Source organism: Anoplolepis gracilipes, chromosome 9 (genome assembly GCF_047496725.1).
Source record: "Anoplolepis gracilipes chromosome 9, ASM4749672v1, whole genome shotgun sequence".
NCBI classification, from domain to species: Eukaryota; Metazoa; Arthropoda; class Insecta; order Hymenoptera; family Formicidae; genus Anoplolepis; species Anoplolepis gracilipes.
Window position 1 is genome coordinate 3,380,144 of NC_132978.1, and position 18,107 is coordinate 3,398,250.

General features: G+C 29.8%; 1 protein-coding gene across 6 annotated transcripts in view; it reads right to left on the bottom strand.

The window, feature by feature from the left end:
• Positions 1–18,107, bottom strand: part of LOC140669570 (uncharacterized) — a 183,042-nt gene that overhangs the window by 106,938 nt on the left and 57,997 nt on the right. Inside the window, exon 1 of one of the 6 annotated variants that reach the window (XM_072899553.1) lies at positions 9,932–9,935. The exons of 4 other annotated variants lie outside the window; for them this stretch is intronic. The gene's annotated coding sequence lies outside the window, so the exon portion shown is untranslated. Of the gene's footprint in view, positions 1–3,856; positions 3,906–9,931; positions 9,936–18,107 lie in introns of those variants that run through there. One more of the 6 variants, XM_072899551.1, reaches the window with a different exon arrangement.

The window sequence follows — 18,107 nt, forward strand, 5'->3', positions numbered from 1 at the left end:
CCTAAATTATAGTAACTTTTAGATTGTTATACTTATAGCGATTTAATTATTCAAAAAAAAATGTACTGAATTAACAAATTATATCAATATTAAAATCTCTAGATCGCGAATAAAAATATTTAGAAGGCTTTATCAAGCAGATAGGAGGATCCTACGAGGATCTCTGCAGGGAATCCTGAGAAAAGCCGCGGACATCCTCTTCCTGAAGAAACTTACGTTCCTACGAGTTTCCTTTTGCAAACTTTTACCTTGACCCGCGAAAACGAACGAACAAACGAATGAACGAAGCTGGTGAGAACGCGCGCAACTGGTTGGACCAGCGAGTTTCACGACGCTTTTAAACGTCGGCCGAACTTTTCCCAACGCGAGCTTTCAGGCATCGCGACGTCGGGGGACGCCGCAATTCCGCATGACTCTTCACCGAAGAAAAGAAAGAGACAGAAAGAGAGAGAATTAAGGAAAATCGATGGGAAGTCTAAAACGAGTCTTTCTGTTACAATCTGCTCACAAACTGTTCCAAATGGTCGAAAATATATGCGCAGTATAATAATTTAATGCTCGTAATTTTTAGACACGTAAACAAACTTTAATTATATAATTTTCTACACGGAAAAAATTGTTATGGTTGCTACAACAACATTCTCTATGATTAGAAAAGAAATGTATGTTAAGTTCAAGTCATATTAACGTTACATTAAATATAGCTGTTATCTTAACAGCTTTCTTTTTTAATCATAGAGAATGTTGTTGTAGCAACCATAACAATTTTTTTCGTGTAAGTCTATTATAATAAGTCTATTTATATTTCTCATAAATATGTACAATAATATATATAAAGTTAATAAACTATTCGTATCATAGAATATTTTATTATTATAAATTAGTGTAATCCATTTTAATTTGTAAAAAGAAATGTGTTATTGTATTAATTATAAGAACATATTTGTTACAATTGTTTTCAAAATTTTTTTTTATAAATAAATCATTTAAGAGTCGCAAAATTATTTTACGTTATTTTTTGTTGTACTAAATCTGAATGAATAAAAAAGTTATATTTTAGTTCTCTTGTATGATTAAAAACAATATTACGGCCTACATTTTAAAATTATACATCTATATGAGTTATGTGTTGTTTATATTATATGCAATGCTTGCATAAATAAGCGCTTTTATAATGTAAATTATGTGTTATATACACACATAGAAAATAATCACACATGTCGTTCTTATTTTAAGTCATGTATAAAGTCACACCTCACATATGAAGAAATTATATATAATTAGTTTATATACATATTTAAAATAAAACAGGAGTGATTTATATATGTAGTTCCTTATTGATTTTGATTAAATTTGAATCAGATATAAAAGAACCTTAATTTGATAAAAAATCTGATATTAATGTAATAAAAATTGTGAATCTTTTTTATTTAAAAAGAATGCTTATTATATGATAATATAATTAGATTTTTTTAAATTTTGTTGAAATAAAAACTTTATATACATAAGTAAGAGAAAATAAAGAGTGCGTAATCACTATACAGAAAAAAAGAAAGAAATACTTCTTATTTACATTGCGCCTTTTTTACAAAAAATAATTTGTGTGGAATACGTAACGCTTCAACAATAGCTAAATTGTAAATATATTTTTTGACTAATTTTTCCTTAATAAAAATTGAAAGATAAAATATTAAAACAAAAAGTTAAACTCTTTATAAATGCAAATAAAATAAATAAAATCTTCGTTTAAGTTCGAGTGCTTCGCTTTGATAGTATTTTAATTTAAGATATTTAATAATAAAGTTATGAAAAAATAATGGTTAATGAGATGAACGTATATATATAAACATATATTTAATTCTCAGATTATCAATTAGAGAGATTATGCAGTCAGTCATTACAAATACAAAACAGACTTGTATTTGAAAAGCAATAAAACAAGTAACTCTAATCACATAATTAATAAAATTACAATTTATTATCAGTAGGAACCGAGTATTAAAATTTCATACATACTGTAGAATAAAGGAATAATTTCAGGATTAAAATTAGGATATTTTATCGATTATATTTTTTGAGTATATTCGTCGATATCGAGGTTAGCTCTAAATATATCCGCGCGACTCCGTTGACTCTTAGGAATCTGCTAGATATTCACGGGATCAAATCCGTGATACTTCCATAAATAATGATTTCTTGAGATCTGTCTTAAGCTATCTACTTAACTCAACCGAGTAATCGATGACAAATTAGAATAGTCAATTTCAATTTTAAATCAAAACAACTCAAAAAATATTTTGATTTTCGGCTAAATAATTCTTAAACATTCTTCATAAAACATTAATACATGGGTAAAAAATATATATAATCAATATTATTTTTTATTACAAAAAATGCAAGTCATACAAAAAAGAATAAAAAAATTTTAAACTCTTTGAATTTCACTATATAGTTCTATTATATAACTTTGAAAACGAGAAACCATATTTGCTTCTTGATAACATTGAAATAAATGAGTTTTTTCGCATACTACTTCTCTCGTATTCCACGCAGGGTAAAGTTGTAATAAAGCATGTCCCGCAAACTTTTAGTTTTTCTTCATTAATAAATAACCGCATGATTTAAATGTGTCTCATGGAAAATGTAACTAAAAAGTTAAACCAAAAATTTTGATTCTCATATTTCAAAAATACAAACTATTTTATATTAATATCTAGAAATATTTCATTCAAATTCTCTTCTTAGAAAGTCTTTTTAATAAATTATTTAAAATTACATTGTAATCGAACATAATTTTATTAAAGTTTTAATCGAGTTAGATCTTAAGCAAATATTTCATAAAAAAAAATTTAAAAAAAAAGAATAATTAATCATTATTAAAAAATTAACTGTTCAAAAACATATAAAATTAATATAGTTACGTAAATAATATAAGATAATAATGAAATAATAATTATTTAACATATTAAAATACAATATATCCTCGAATTATTGTTGGAAACCTTAAAATATAAATAGAAAGATTCATACAGATTTACAGAAATGTGTACATCTTAATGCAATCCGAGCATGCCAAGTTTTTAGCTCTCTTAAGCTGGCAGGACCAAATCAGCAAAATTAAATGGGACCTAATGGATTATTTAGTACAAAATAGTACAAAATAAGTACTAAATAATCCATTAGGTCCCATTTAATTTTGCTGATTTGGTCCTGCCAGCTTAAGAGAGCTAAAAACTTGGCATGCTCGGAATGGGACCTAATGGATTATTTAGTACAAAATAGTACAAAATAAGTACTAAATAATCCATTAGGTCCCATTTGATTTTGCTGATTTGATCCTGCCAGCTTAAGAGAGCTGATATTCTTACGTGTAGTTTATCATAAGAGTTAATCAATTATATTAACAATTGCTAATTATAAAAATTAAAAAAAATTAGAAAAAATTAAAAAAATAAATAAAACAAAACAGATACAATTAGTACTGAATTTGTACTAATTTTTACCACCGAAAATAAATTTGTACCCCGTGCTAATTAAAAAAAATTATTTTTTATTTTTTAGGCGTTTTTATTACGATAGTTAAATATTATGTTAGCAGAGCCACGATTTTTTCTGAATTGGCATGGGGTACAAAATTATTTTTGGTGGTACAAAATAGTACAAAATAAGTACTAAATAATCTATTAGGTCCCATTTGATTTTGCTGATTTGGTCCTGCCAGCTTAAGAGAGCTGATATTCTTACGTGTAGTTTATTATAAGAGTTAATCAATTATGTTAACAATTGCTAATTATAAAGATTATAATTAGCTAATTGTATTTTAAAGAATAATACGGTATATACGAAGTATGCATACCTATTCCTTCGAATGTCGCCGTACATATGACAAGAGCAACAGCGCGCTACGTCTGTAAAGGTCGAGCGCCGAACACTGAGTGACGATGTAAGATAACAAATTCCTTATGCCTGTAAAATAATATACGTAGGTATGCCGAATATCTTTTGTAAAAAATAGTGACGCGTCCTTGTTTGTATCCTTGGTATGCGTGACGTAAGAAGACACGCCATAGGACATAGTGGGGGAAGGCAAGTGGGGGAAAGGACCGCCGCGTCGCGCAGAAAGCGGAGAGACGAAAAAATTATTAATGTTCAGCCAACGCTCAAGAGTTAACAAGTACGTATTCGACATACATATGTCGTTCATATCAATAAAGTTTTTCTACCTCATTGTCAGTAGCTTTCGATATACGATCTATCTGATTCTTTTGTAAAACTAGTTTTACTTACAACACCTTTCGTTTTCGACTTTCAAATTAATTTTATTAATAAATGAGTGTATTACAATTTTTCGCTTCATCATTCGATCCTGCGATTCGTATTATTTCAATCTGAAAATGATTAATATATTACATCTCAATCCGCGAAAAATTCAAAGTGCGAAAAAGCATCTAAGGTATATTTAAAGATTATTATTAGAGAAATATGTATCGCCCGTAATAAAATAATAAAATTAATAGTTAATAATATTAAATGGAAATCGCGACTAGATACTAGATATGATGAAAATCATAAAATATACGCGTCACTATTTTTTACAAAAGATATTCGGCATACCTACGTATATTATTTTACAGGCATAAGGAATTTGTTATCTTACATCGTCACACAGTGTTCGGCGCTCGACCTTTACAGACGTAGCGCGCTGTTGCTCTTGTCATATGTACGGCGACATTCGAACAGATGCAATTAGTACTGAATTTGTACTAATTTTTACCACCGAAAATAAATTTGTACCCCGTGCTAATTAAAAAAAATTATTTTTTATTTTTTAGGCGTTTTTATTACGATAGTTAAATATTATGTTAGCAGAGCCACGATTTTTTCTGAATTGGCATGGGGTAGAAAATTATTTTTGGTGGTACAAAATAAGTACTAAATAATCCATTAGGTCCCATTTGATTTTGCTGATTTGGTCCTGCCAGCTTAAGAGGGCTCAAGTTTTTAACACTTTGATCTAAAAACTATTTTATACATATATCTAAAAATTTGTATGAATTTTTTTATATTATATATCGTATTTCATGAGAAATACAAAGGAACTCAGAATCTTATAATAATGACATTTTAAAAATGTTTAAAATATTTAATTATTTAATGTATTATATATATTTCTTACATTTAATTTCTTATATTTAAAAATTTTAATTTTATTATAACTGTGTGACGGTTGAAGATTCATTTATTATTATTATTATTAATTATTATTAACATCGCACAAGTAGAGTGCTGTTAAATTTTCTATTACTGTATTAATTCCTAAGATATTCTAAAAACTTGAAATTATGATTGATATAATAATATTAGAATAAAGAGAAATGATAACGCATAATGACATAAACACTAAACCTAGTCACAGTTGACTGTCATTACTTTTATGTATCTATTTTGTGTCAAAATACTACGTTTTGTGATTGTTGTGTGACGCTTTAACATTGTCTTTTTCCTCTCTTTCTCTTTCTCTCTCTCTCTCTCTCTCTCTCCTCCCCTCTCTCTTTCTTTCTCTCTCTATACACAAAATCTTTCCAAATTTAAAAATTGCCATACAAATTTACGATTTCTAATAACGTTTCTATAAACTCTAATAATTCAATATTACTATAGGACAACTAATCAAAAGCTTTAACTTTTTTCTCGCAAATTCTCGCCGGCTTGAAAAGCAATCGAAATCAACAAATACGACCTCGGCGATTTTGGCTTGATATATCGCAAGTCGCAACCGCCTGCTCAACCCGCGGTCAGTATCGCTCGAAGGAACGAGTTGTCCCTCCAGGCAGGGAGAGAAAGGCCCACCCCCGTCACTCGCTTCCCTGGCTTACAAGCGGAGAAAACCCGTAGGGGTTTGCGAACGCTATTCAACCGTAACAAAAGGCAATCACCATAGAAGTGGTGGCACTGGAACTAGCAGCGGTCATAAGTTATCGAAATCACGTCGATATTTCGCGAAGAGTTTCGCGAAATAAACTCTACTGGTGCGCTGGGAAGTGAATAAAAGTGTGCGAAGTGTGATACAAATTGAATTAATTATAATATAACAATAGCAGCTAAATTTAAAACATTTCGCTGAAATGAGTTGAAAACTTAGTTATATACATATAAAACAACAATGGCAATTTATGTCTAACAATTAAGTGTACTAATAATAATATTCTTTTTTTTCTTTTTTTTTAAGAATCATATATATCATATATTAAATATATATACATTAAGATAGTATCATAGTAAGCATACTATTTTAACTACTTTAATTACTTTGCTTATTTAATATATTATATGAGATAATAATTATAAATTTTTAAAAATAGATATAGTAAAATTAATAGTTTAATTAATAACTATACAAATTATCAAATAAAGTGTTAAAAATTAATTAGAATATAACTGGTGTTAATAAATAAATAAACAAAGTTTAGTTATTTTATTATTTTTTTTTTATAAATACGTTTATTATGTATTATGTATATAAATATTTATTATTTTTTCCATTTTTCTTTAACTGGTACATTCTGTTTATTAATTCTTTCCAAAAAGGATGTATATGCCACAGAGATGCGTTTATTCGAGTTTACTCGAAACAAGAATTGCCCTATTTTTGCGTACATAGTGTTCGATCAATTGTTTATCAAACATCGCACCAACTATGATAGCGCAACAATCAGTTGAGAATCTCTCGATATAATCCCGATTGTGCCAGGAAAAGCGATATGGGTTGTTTGAAATTTTTACGCAAATCCGTCAAATCCGCACCAATGTAAAATTTCAAACAAACGAAAGATTTGCTAACGTAGATATTGACGATACATTTGCGCCACATATAGATACATACGTACAAAAAACAGAAACATTCGACAATAAAATTATTTAAAAAATGCACCAACTGTACCAGAGATTTTATACGAAGAGAAGGGGGTATAAACAATCATCGTCAATTTCTGCATGTTCGTTCGCGTTCAATTGAATGCTCGAGAATATCGAGTGTCATTGATATCCATTTGAAAATGCACGAAACTACTCGAGAAGTCTTCAAATTAATTGTCGTTTGTTCATACAGGTTTTTAAGAGATTTTGTAATATCATATTTTTTCATGTAATAATAATAATACAAATATACATAGTAAGAATATTTTTTCATGCTAAAAATACACAATTACAATGACTATTACATCTAATTTGATCAATAATATCGTGTTACCTTTAATTATAAAAGTAATTTAAAAATATAATCTATTCACATTGTACATATACAACTAATATAATTTAAATAATAAATTTTCTTCAATTGTTATCTAGTAATTATAATCTCTTATGTAGAATATTAAAGTATTGATAAAAGTATTGGAGAAAAAGACCTTAGATAAATTGTATTTTAATTATACGATAAAAATGTATTACAAAATTTGTAGATTACAATTATCATATGTATTAATATTATTACTTCGATGGGCATCAATAATCATTCACTAAAAATATCTCTGTGTGATCTTAGCTTTTGAAACAACTTGTACATCGATGTAATCTAAACGCTTGGTTAAAAATTTCACAAATCCGTGAACTTCCGCCCTTTCCGCACGAAATCTCCACACGAAGACGGCATGCCATCATTATCCGAACGCGAAACATTGCAACGCGCCGAGGGAAAATAGCAAGAGGGTGGCCCGCTGCATCGATCGAGGTTAATATCAGGGGGGGGGGGGAGAGAAAAGTGAGGTAGCTTACAAATTGCACTCTCAATTTTCGTGAGGAAGCGCCGACCGGCCGGCGTTGCGAGCTGCAAAGCAGGTTTTATCGAGTTAAAGCGGAAACGAAGAAGGAAACCCGAAAGGAGGAGAAGATCCGGTAAGAGAGAGAGAGAGAGAGAGAGAGAGAGAGAGAGAGAGAGAAAGAAAGAAAGAAAGAAAGAGAGAGAGAGAGAAGCGCAGGGGGCAGGTCGAAGAGTGGACCATTAAATCGCAGCACCAGCAATTACATCGATCTAGCCGTGTCTGATGATGTTGATTTAAGTTCCAGAAGGGGTGTGCTGAGTAGATTTCGAGTCGTTTTCGGATTTCGCGAAGGGAAATTAAGCGTGGAGAATCAGTGAGATACGAGAATTGAGACGGGCATATTAGAAGAAACAAAAATTTCTCGATTTTAACGTAATAAAAAATTATGAAAGCTTTACGAGTTAATTTATATTCATTTATATGTTTTACAGATCGTTTAAAAATAATAGCTTAACAAATTGTTAGCTTTAATGGCTTAAAACTGATTAGTAATAAAATAAATAATTTAAATACACGATTTATTTTATGCTATTTTTTTACGTAGAAAAAATTTTACCCAGACGAGATTTAATGACACAGATATCGAGCGGAATAAATTTAAATTGAAATTAGTGTATATATTCACGCGATGGGTGATGAAACAGAAGAGGAGGTACTGTAAATATAGTTGTAGAATGCATTTATGCAGATGTAGTTAAAAAGAGCAAGATTAATTAGAATCAATGTCTTACTATATTGTATTTCACTAAGTTAAAATGTGTCCCTAACAATAATAAGCAATAATTTAAATGGATTCGCGATTACAGTGTTACATATAGTGTTTCGTTACAGTTGCCTGACGATTTTTCATCGCGTTCGCATAATTAAACTTTCAATGCGACGCGATGGCGATTGTGTTTTTGCAGTGGACACTTCGCGTCGACAAAAAGATCGTTAGCAGATTCCGGAAGTGCTATATCGATAGTTTATCGATTCTAATTTACCGGAAAGTCATTATCCGACAAAACCCGAATATCTCGGATTTATTTAATAATTATGAAGAAATTTATCAATTTGCGCGTTATTTATGCTAAATCAACAATGGAATATTTAAATTCGTAAAAATTATAATTATATAGTTTATTAAATAGTTTATATGGAACTTTTTAATTGTTTTCTCACCATTAGTTTGAAAATGAAAAACATGTTTAAAATACAAGAAAAAATATCATGATAAAATAAACAAATGACCTAGCTTGGAACATAAAGAGTAAAAGAGCGACCGTTATAAAAATGACTGCTTTGAGAAAGTGCAGAATAAGATTCGCGGAATAGTTTCTTAAAGGTGTGCGTTAAACTTCACGCCATCGCGGAACCTAAAGGATGTCATCGTATAATTAGACAAGTTAATTACAGCGAAGTACGTAATAAGCACTGACTTTAAATTAACCCACGACAACCTATACTCGGTGTAAGTCGGGCTATAGTCAAAGTTTCACCGTTTTATACTGAAGAATACGGATTACATTTTTTTCCCTCTAATATAAATATCACATTACAATAACAATAATATTATATAATTCGTTGCTTATTTTTGTGATACGGATTAAAATATTTTATCAATTAATATTTACTCTGTATATATGTACAATAAAATGAAAAATAAAGGAGGAAGTATACATATGTATGTTTGTATAGAATTTGTGCTGAATACTGGCTGAACACAGTAAGTGTCAAGAATAAAATGCGTAAAATAACGATTAAAATACCGACAATTAAGTGCTTACAGTTCAACTAAAAAGTTAAAGATCGTATATTAATTAAAATTCCCTTCTACATATTGGAAATAAAATTGAAGCAAAAAATGTACGATAATTATTACAAGAAGAGTAATTAAACGCGCGCGGCGGATCTGAGGGATAAATAAAATTCCGGACCTCCCGTTCCATATCGTGCACGCACTTTGACGCATTAAGACTCGTAAAAGCATCCATTACTCAGATATTAAACGTATTCTTGGCACTTACCCGCTTCTTGCTTATGCACAAGCTGAATTTCGAGCTAATTTTACCTTAGAGTTGCTCGTTCTCGCGAATGGTTTCGATTAATTGCGCATCGCCAGTATTACTTACCGTAATCTGAAACAAAAAAATTAAACCAATTATATTAATATTAAAAAATATATATATAATAAATAAATAATATATGTGTATGTGTGTGTGTAAACGTATATATTGATATACAATATACATGAATATACAAAGGTACCTATGAAAATATTAATTTTATTTCTTTTTTATATGACTGCTTCATATTAGAAAATCTTATATTTTCTACTATAATTTTTTCATAAATTGAATTTTTACGTATTTTATATATCATTTGAACTTGTTTTTAGATTTAAAAAAAATTTTTTTTAATTTAAAAATTTGTAGTTAGCAACAAGTAATATTGATGGACAAAGAAAGTTTGGTATCGTACAAATTAAAAAAAATTTTTAATATTGCATAAATGTAATTCAGAAACATAATTATCTCATTAAAGTTGAAAAGATGATAATACAGTGTTGTAACAATAAAACTAATTTTAATGTTTTTAAATAAATCATTATTATCGAAATAGAGATATTAAAAAAATAAGAAAAATAAGGTTGACTGCTATTTATAGGTAAAAAAAAAAAAAAAAAGAAAAAAAAACCGTTAAGGGAGTTTGATATGATAGATTTTATAAGCACACGCAAACACACACAGATAAAGCATTTATTTCAAAATTAAATAAGCGTAAAACAAATTTTTTTTATCTCTTGTAATTTTTTTTATAGATTATAATACCATTCATGCGAATAATTCGATTATTCTGCTAACTTCTATCGATTACTATATGCACATAGGATGCACTATGCATTATTAAAAAAATAAACGCGTTGCGCGGTAGGCACTTATATCACACGAGTGCACTTTCATCGCGATGCACTTGGCGTATCGATGCCATTATGGAGTGAGTTTTTACGCGGCTTTACAGCGCGTTTTTAGTGAAGGATCGGAGGGTTGTCTTGCATTACATGTCCATAAGTCGGCAGTATATGGCGTCAGATAAAATAAAGTGCGGTGCACTTTAGTCGATGAAGACGAAACGCGAAAAACTCATAGTGATGTAACATTGCAATATACATTGATGATCGCATCTTTCGATACGAGACTCGATTTAAATAACATTTAAGTTACGTACATAATATCGCAGCACTTATGTAGTTACAACAGCATTACATAGTTGTGCTCTTTTTACTGTACAAATTTATTTTATTGAAGTTTTTCATTAAAAACATCATCATAATTTCATAAATTAAATTTTAAACAATAAAAAGTAATTTAATAAAGTATTTTGATTTCCCGAAAGCACTTTATTGTTTGTTAATAACAGTTCTTTTGCAAAGCATTGTTATTCTATTACAAAGCTATTAAAACTGTAATAGAATTTGTATATGTATATATATATATATATATATGTATATGTGTGTGTGTGTGTGTGTGTGTGTGTGTGTGTGTGTGTGTGTGTGTGTGTGTGTGGCTGTTAATTAAAATTATAATAAAATAATACATGATAAGTCCAATATCACAGAAATCATGCTCAAATGTATAACATATATACAATCTATCGAGAATAAACGTGCGTGCTCGTCTTACAATTTAAAATCGTGTAAGAAATAACTTCTGCAAAACTAGAATTCGGGTATTAAAAAAAATTAAATTATTAAAGAAACTAATGTATAATGTATATATATAGTCCGTGCTACAATTTACTGAAAATTACAACACATATTCAATTATTATTCTCATTTCAAAAATTATTCTTGTTCGCGACATCGGCAATAAAGAAAAATATTAAAATATTTATAAATTCTTTTTAGTAGTTCGACCCTTCATGTGATATAATCTACAAATACATTTTTTGCAAGGCCAAATAATATCGCCCAATTTCATTTTAGATGTACTAGATATTGTGATTGTACAAAGCGAGAGTTTAGTTTAAGTTGCGTTAGTCAATTCTCGCTTCGAGCAAGTTCATATTTGTAAACGCGTTGATATTTTCGACCGCCATAGAGCAAACGTAATACCATGTGCAATTGCAAAGTGAGAGGAAAAAGGAAAGAGAGACAGAGATTCGCGATTTTAATAAAAAGATTACGTGTCCATTTTAATCGAACCGCGAGATTGCAATCGCGGGTGCAACGAACTATCGAGTTTCCCGCGAAATATTAAATGCAATGCGTATGCAATCGCATCGACGGTTCCATGTTACAATTGCATTTATTTTTATGGCAGCGTAGAAACATCTCAGATCGTAAATATTTTCGATTATTCCGGTTAAATAAAATTAGAAAATTTAATAAATGGTACAAAAAAATACTTTGACAAGATACACCTCGTTGTTTATTTTTCTGCCTTTATCTAAATTCTGTATGTACATACGCGCACACGCGCGTGTATTCTTTCTTTTTTATTTTAATGTAATGAATTTGCTTCTTTTCTATTGCTGATGATAAAATGGATTTCTTCAATTTCAGGTATTTGCAATTCAGACACGGGCGTCTTAGATCGCGTTTGGATAAGACGCATGCAAAAAGCAGTATCTATTTGCGTCAGAACGCTCTCGCCAGACCGGAGGGCAAGCCTCGAGCAATCCTTCCACCTACATTTGGGAGGTGGGATGGTTCTTCTTCACGCGCGTTTACAAGGCGGATCGTATGCAAATCTCTAGCGGCTTAATTACGCGACACGCCTACTATATGAGCTCTCGGATTGCATGTAACGCGAACCGGAAGCCAATATATTTGACTGACGATAAGAAGAAACCCTTATTCGTACATCACTGCTCGCTCTTTCACGAGCTTAAGATGCCGATCGAAGAGATTGAAAGATAAAAAGATCGAGTAATATGTAAATCGAATCATCAAAGAATCATAAATCATAAGGTCATGAAATCCTCGATAGCAAAATTATTATATTTATGTTTATTGTTAAAGTATGTTGTAGTAATTCATATTTATTGTTAGAACATATTGTTTCCGTTATACGTGGATATTTTTAACTTGCTCCATTCTATAATATTTTTTCATTAAATGAATAATTTGGAAATACATATAATTATTTTGTTAACATGTAATAATATTAACAAGATGCATTAAAGACTAAATTTGCGCACTATTTGTATCTTTTTCTACCAGTCGATCAATATATCACGCTGTCACGTAATGAACGCTTCTAAAGCATCACATGCGAATCTTACATTTATCTTCCTCCTTCCAGTCGACTAATCCTTGACGAGTGGTTCGTTCGTTCAAAGAGAATAGCGTTTAGATTTCCATGAAGCAACAATATTTGCATTTTCATGACATAACGTTAAAACGTAGGAGAAAAGGTGACAGTGAAACAGAATAACAAATCACGTCCGGATATTCGTTTTTAATCCTTCTGCATGGTAAACTGTCGGAAAAACATAGCGAAACTAGAATACAGCGAAGTTTAAATGTAATCTACATATGTTTTCCAATACAATCTTTACAGTACAATATAAATCATCGTAACTTGAACGGTTGAATGATCACCATGCAAAATGACATTTTAAATCGTAAAATGTAAATAAAAAAATTTTTCTTTATCTCTGCATATATTTTTGAATATGTTATTTTTAAACATGTGCATAATTGCACATGATTTGTAATTACTAAAATATTTTCTTTCAATAATAATGCGATATAAAAATATATGATCAGTGTTAATTTTATTTAAAATTTTAATACAGAGTTAATGTACATATTGCAAATTTTTTGCAAAATCAATTCTTCCAAAAAAAAAAAAAAAAATAACTACAATTAGCGGTTTGAATATTTGTGTTTCATAGAAACACAATTCACACATTTTTTTTCATAGAAAACCTAGATTTTCTGAAAAAACCCGAGACCATATACATGGTTTTTTATTTATGCCTGGTTGACATTTTTATTTTACTTGGTTGACATTCATTTAAATTTGTTTTTTTTTTTAATTTTGTATCATTTTTTATTTGTTAAAACGTAGAAAAAGAAATAGAATTCTTTAATTCGTAAAATTGTTAACCTAATGTTTCCTTCCAACTTATATCTGACTCTATATTTTACTTAAACTTTTGCTTAAATTAAAGTTTTTTAAAACTATTTTTACAAATTATTAGAAATATTAAAAAAATTTATAAAAATTTAAAATAGTTCATCTTATCATACATATATAACTTTAATATATACTTATATCTGTGTATATGAATCTATACATCTATTTAAATATCTGGTATAGATCTTTCTTTTACATAGAAACATTAATATTTTATTGCATTTATAATAATGTATGATAAAATAATAAAATTAATTTTTTTGCACGTATATATAAACGTCCACAACAGAATAGATACTCCAGGCGCGCAGTGAGCTTTACCAGAGTAAAAGATCATATTTCAAGTAAATTGGTTAATTTGACATTTTGCAGACGTTAAATTTAGTATTACGATGCGACATTGCAATTTAATTATTAAATTATGACAGTTATAAAAATGTCTTAATTAACACCTTTTTGTTTGACCTAAAACTCTGACTCTAAAAATAAAGAATTTTTTATCAGCTATAGATAAATAATAAAATTCTCCTTTTTTTTTTTAACAAAATATCCACACACGGACAATATTTTAAGAATTGTATTTTGAACAAATTTTTGAAATTGAAATTATTTGAAGAATTAATATTTTATTAACTCAAATATATTAAATATGAAAAAAGGAAAAATATCATATCTTTTCTTGCAATTTTTCAAGTTTTATTAAAGATTTCAATTAGTAGTATTGGTAAACTCTATTTAAAATTAAACGATAAAAAGTATACTCCATTATTTATTCGCATCTCTGACACTTATCTCATAAGAAATGAAACTTTTCATCTAGTGATTCATAGTTTAAAAAAATCATATTACTTTCATTAATAAAAATCGATCTTTAACGTCACAATAAATAGTACTACATATAAATTTTTTACTAAATCCCTGAATAAATTTGTAAAAAAGTTATCTGTACTAGAGATTCTAAAAGTATTTATTCTATTTTATAAACTACGTTGATTAGCAGGCAACGATAAATATCGATTAGAAATTCTTGAGGAGCGAATGCAAACTCGTGCAAATTTTCGTTCGCGCGTAAGCGACAAAGTTTTAATCCGCGACGGAAATAATGGAATTTCGAGGGAAAAGTGCGCTTTTCTTTCTAATTTTCTCACGGATGCCAAATCGTTGCGCGATAATTCCAACTTCTGGGGCCAGAATAAGAGCAGAAACTGCGAGCTTATCGAGTCCCATTATCTTCTTCTGAGAAATCTCGTTTTAGGCCTAATAAAATTTTCAAATAATTATGGAAAATACGTATTAATATATGAAAAATAAGGAAAATTGATGTTCATTTAGTGTCGCACACAAAAAGCGTAATTATACATTTTAAAATTATTTACATATTATAATATAAATAATTAATAATTAATTATTCATTAGATTATTACATGTTAATTATTAATTAGTCATGACAAAAATGAATATGTAATAATTATTATTATTCGCTTTAATATGCAATAAAAAAAAGTGAGAGAAACTGGTGAGAGGGAATTGCGTTTCGCTTCATGGAAACTTATTAATTGCTCTGGCTTTATTTTTCATGATCTTAAAATTCTTGATAGATTAAACAAATAATTCTGAACATTAAATCAAAAGAATGGCTTGGGACACCAAGTTCACGTTGCATCTCACTTTGTCCTCTCATAATTTTTTTATTTCTTCTGATTTTAAACGTTCTACAAAAAGTTCTATGCGTAAACAATATTAAAATATTAATAAAATAAATTAGATTGCCTGAGATGCCAAACGTATAAATATCGAAGTGAAACGCTGGTCTTATTCTGATAGTTCTATCGATTTTAAACAAGATTTCGTGTTATTTTGCGATTACCTTTAGTTTCCAGAAAAACACATTATGCGATCATCGGAACAAAAAAAATAATTCTGCAAATAATACGTAATAAATTACCTCATGATTGCTCTGATAAAACTCGATGCCACCCTAGGTCTACTCGTCCTCTCGTAATCCTTTATTAATGCATCTTCGAAAGCACTCACAAACACTCGCGCTCATATATATATATATATATATATATATAATTACGAGTGTGAACACTAATTACTCGAATATCACGATCGCGCGACATTTTGCACGACAATAATCACATAATAATAATCACATCCCGATAATAATCACATTTCCTCGAGGCATACTTTATTTTCATTGTGACGTAGAATAACGCGAAAAAAATACTGATATTCATCGCGCGAGCAATTAAAAAATACTTAACCTAATATTTTCGCGAATTACGTTATTCGCATATTTATTTTTGTACATTATTTGCTTATAATACAAGATAATCACGAAATGTCGAAAACTAAATCGCGAGTGAATTATTTTGAATAGTATTTAAAGCGCGAATAAATAACACAAAGTATTTGGAATAATAAAGCTGTTATGTCGGGTTCGAAGGATAAATCACCATACGATTTTTAAATTCCTCTGTTGTTCGAGATTGTTTATTGCATTGATTTGCGAGACGGAATGTTACCCGCGCATAATATTTCGAGCATAAAATCGACAATATATATAATGCTTAACAAAAATGATTGAGATATCACGGCTTTGTTGGCCGTAAGTATTCGTGTATTTGTAATGATGAGTGTCGGTGTGTATGTGTGTGTTCATGCGCGTGTATAATATGTGTGTGCCATTTCCCATACTTTTCGCGATCGTATTTCGATACGATATTACGACGTTTATTGATACACGCAACCTCGAATCGGTACCTCGCCGCACAAATGATAACAAAATCACCGCGTACAACGCGTTATGTACATAAAAAATTCGCTGTGTACTTTTTCACGAATTAATAGATGGGTACACTGACAATGAAACGATCGTCCATCTTTCAATTCAACACTCCCGATGATACTCGTTTGAAATCCGCCATATGCAAAACGCGGTAAATTATCTCAATATCGCCTATTAATACCGAAAGACGTGAGTGGCGATCGACGCACGACGCACCGATTGTCGACGAGATAATCGTCCGTTATTTCATTCGACACTCACCCGCGCGAAAAATTCACTCTTTCGAGCGATAAAGAGACGCGAGAAACACAGAGCGAACGTCTTTGCACTAATGTGACCGAAACGATGAAAAATAACAACTGCGTTCAAACACTGGCAGACTGACACTCGGAGCGGACTTCGCGCTTAGCTCGAGCGAGCAGAGCGAAGAAATCTGCCGTTCTGATTGGTCGATCTAGGGCGAAGTCGAACGCAGCGATTGGCCGCTTGGGCCGCTCGGCATAGACAAGGAGAGAGAATGTTTCGCCGAACTGCTCGCCGGTGGCAAGAGCGCGTCTCTTCTCGGAAAAAAAACTCGAGGCATAAGAAACGTAGGATAAAGAACGCGAGGTTTTAGCGACGAAACTAAATAAATAATTCCTTGAATTATACATGCATTATAGTTGGACGCAGGAAAAATATACGACACAAACGATTTTGCTAACTCCTTTATTGTGTCTGGCTTTTTCATCAAAACCCTGTACTTTTTTTCTATACCTATGATTGAAATATAATAGATAATGTAGTAAAATACGATTCATATTTTAAAGTACTTTTATGCACTTTAATCACGTTTTATTTAGCATCGTTTTCTCGTTACGTCCAATAATGTTTTTTATCAAAATCATTTTAACACGCATCTATAATTCGCGAGAAAATTCGAAACAGAATTTTATTTGTAATTTTACGTCGTGTGTATGCAGAAAAAAAAAACTTTAAAGAATTAAAAATAATGCACACATATAAATTACATACATCAGGATATACATATAATAAGAGATATACATTAAGAGAGAGAGAGAGAGAGAGAGAGAGAGAGAGAGAGAGAGAGAGAGAGAGACATGTAAAATTGTAAATAAAATTCTATTCAAAGTTTTATAAAAATTATATGTATCCTGATGTATTATATATATTTTATATAGATGTGTATTATTTGTAATTCTTAAATGTTTTTTTCTGTATTACATATGACGTAAAATTATAATTAAAAACTTATCTTTCAACGTATCTTTTAATGAATTTTTTATATCAATAATAGCTATACAATGATAAACATAGCGTTATAAGTGACAGAATAGTGTCTAAAATTTCTCTGTATCTTCGTCTGTAAAG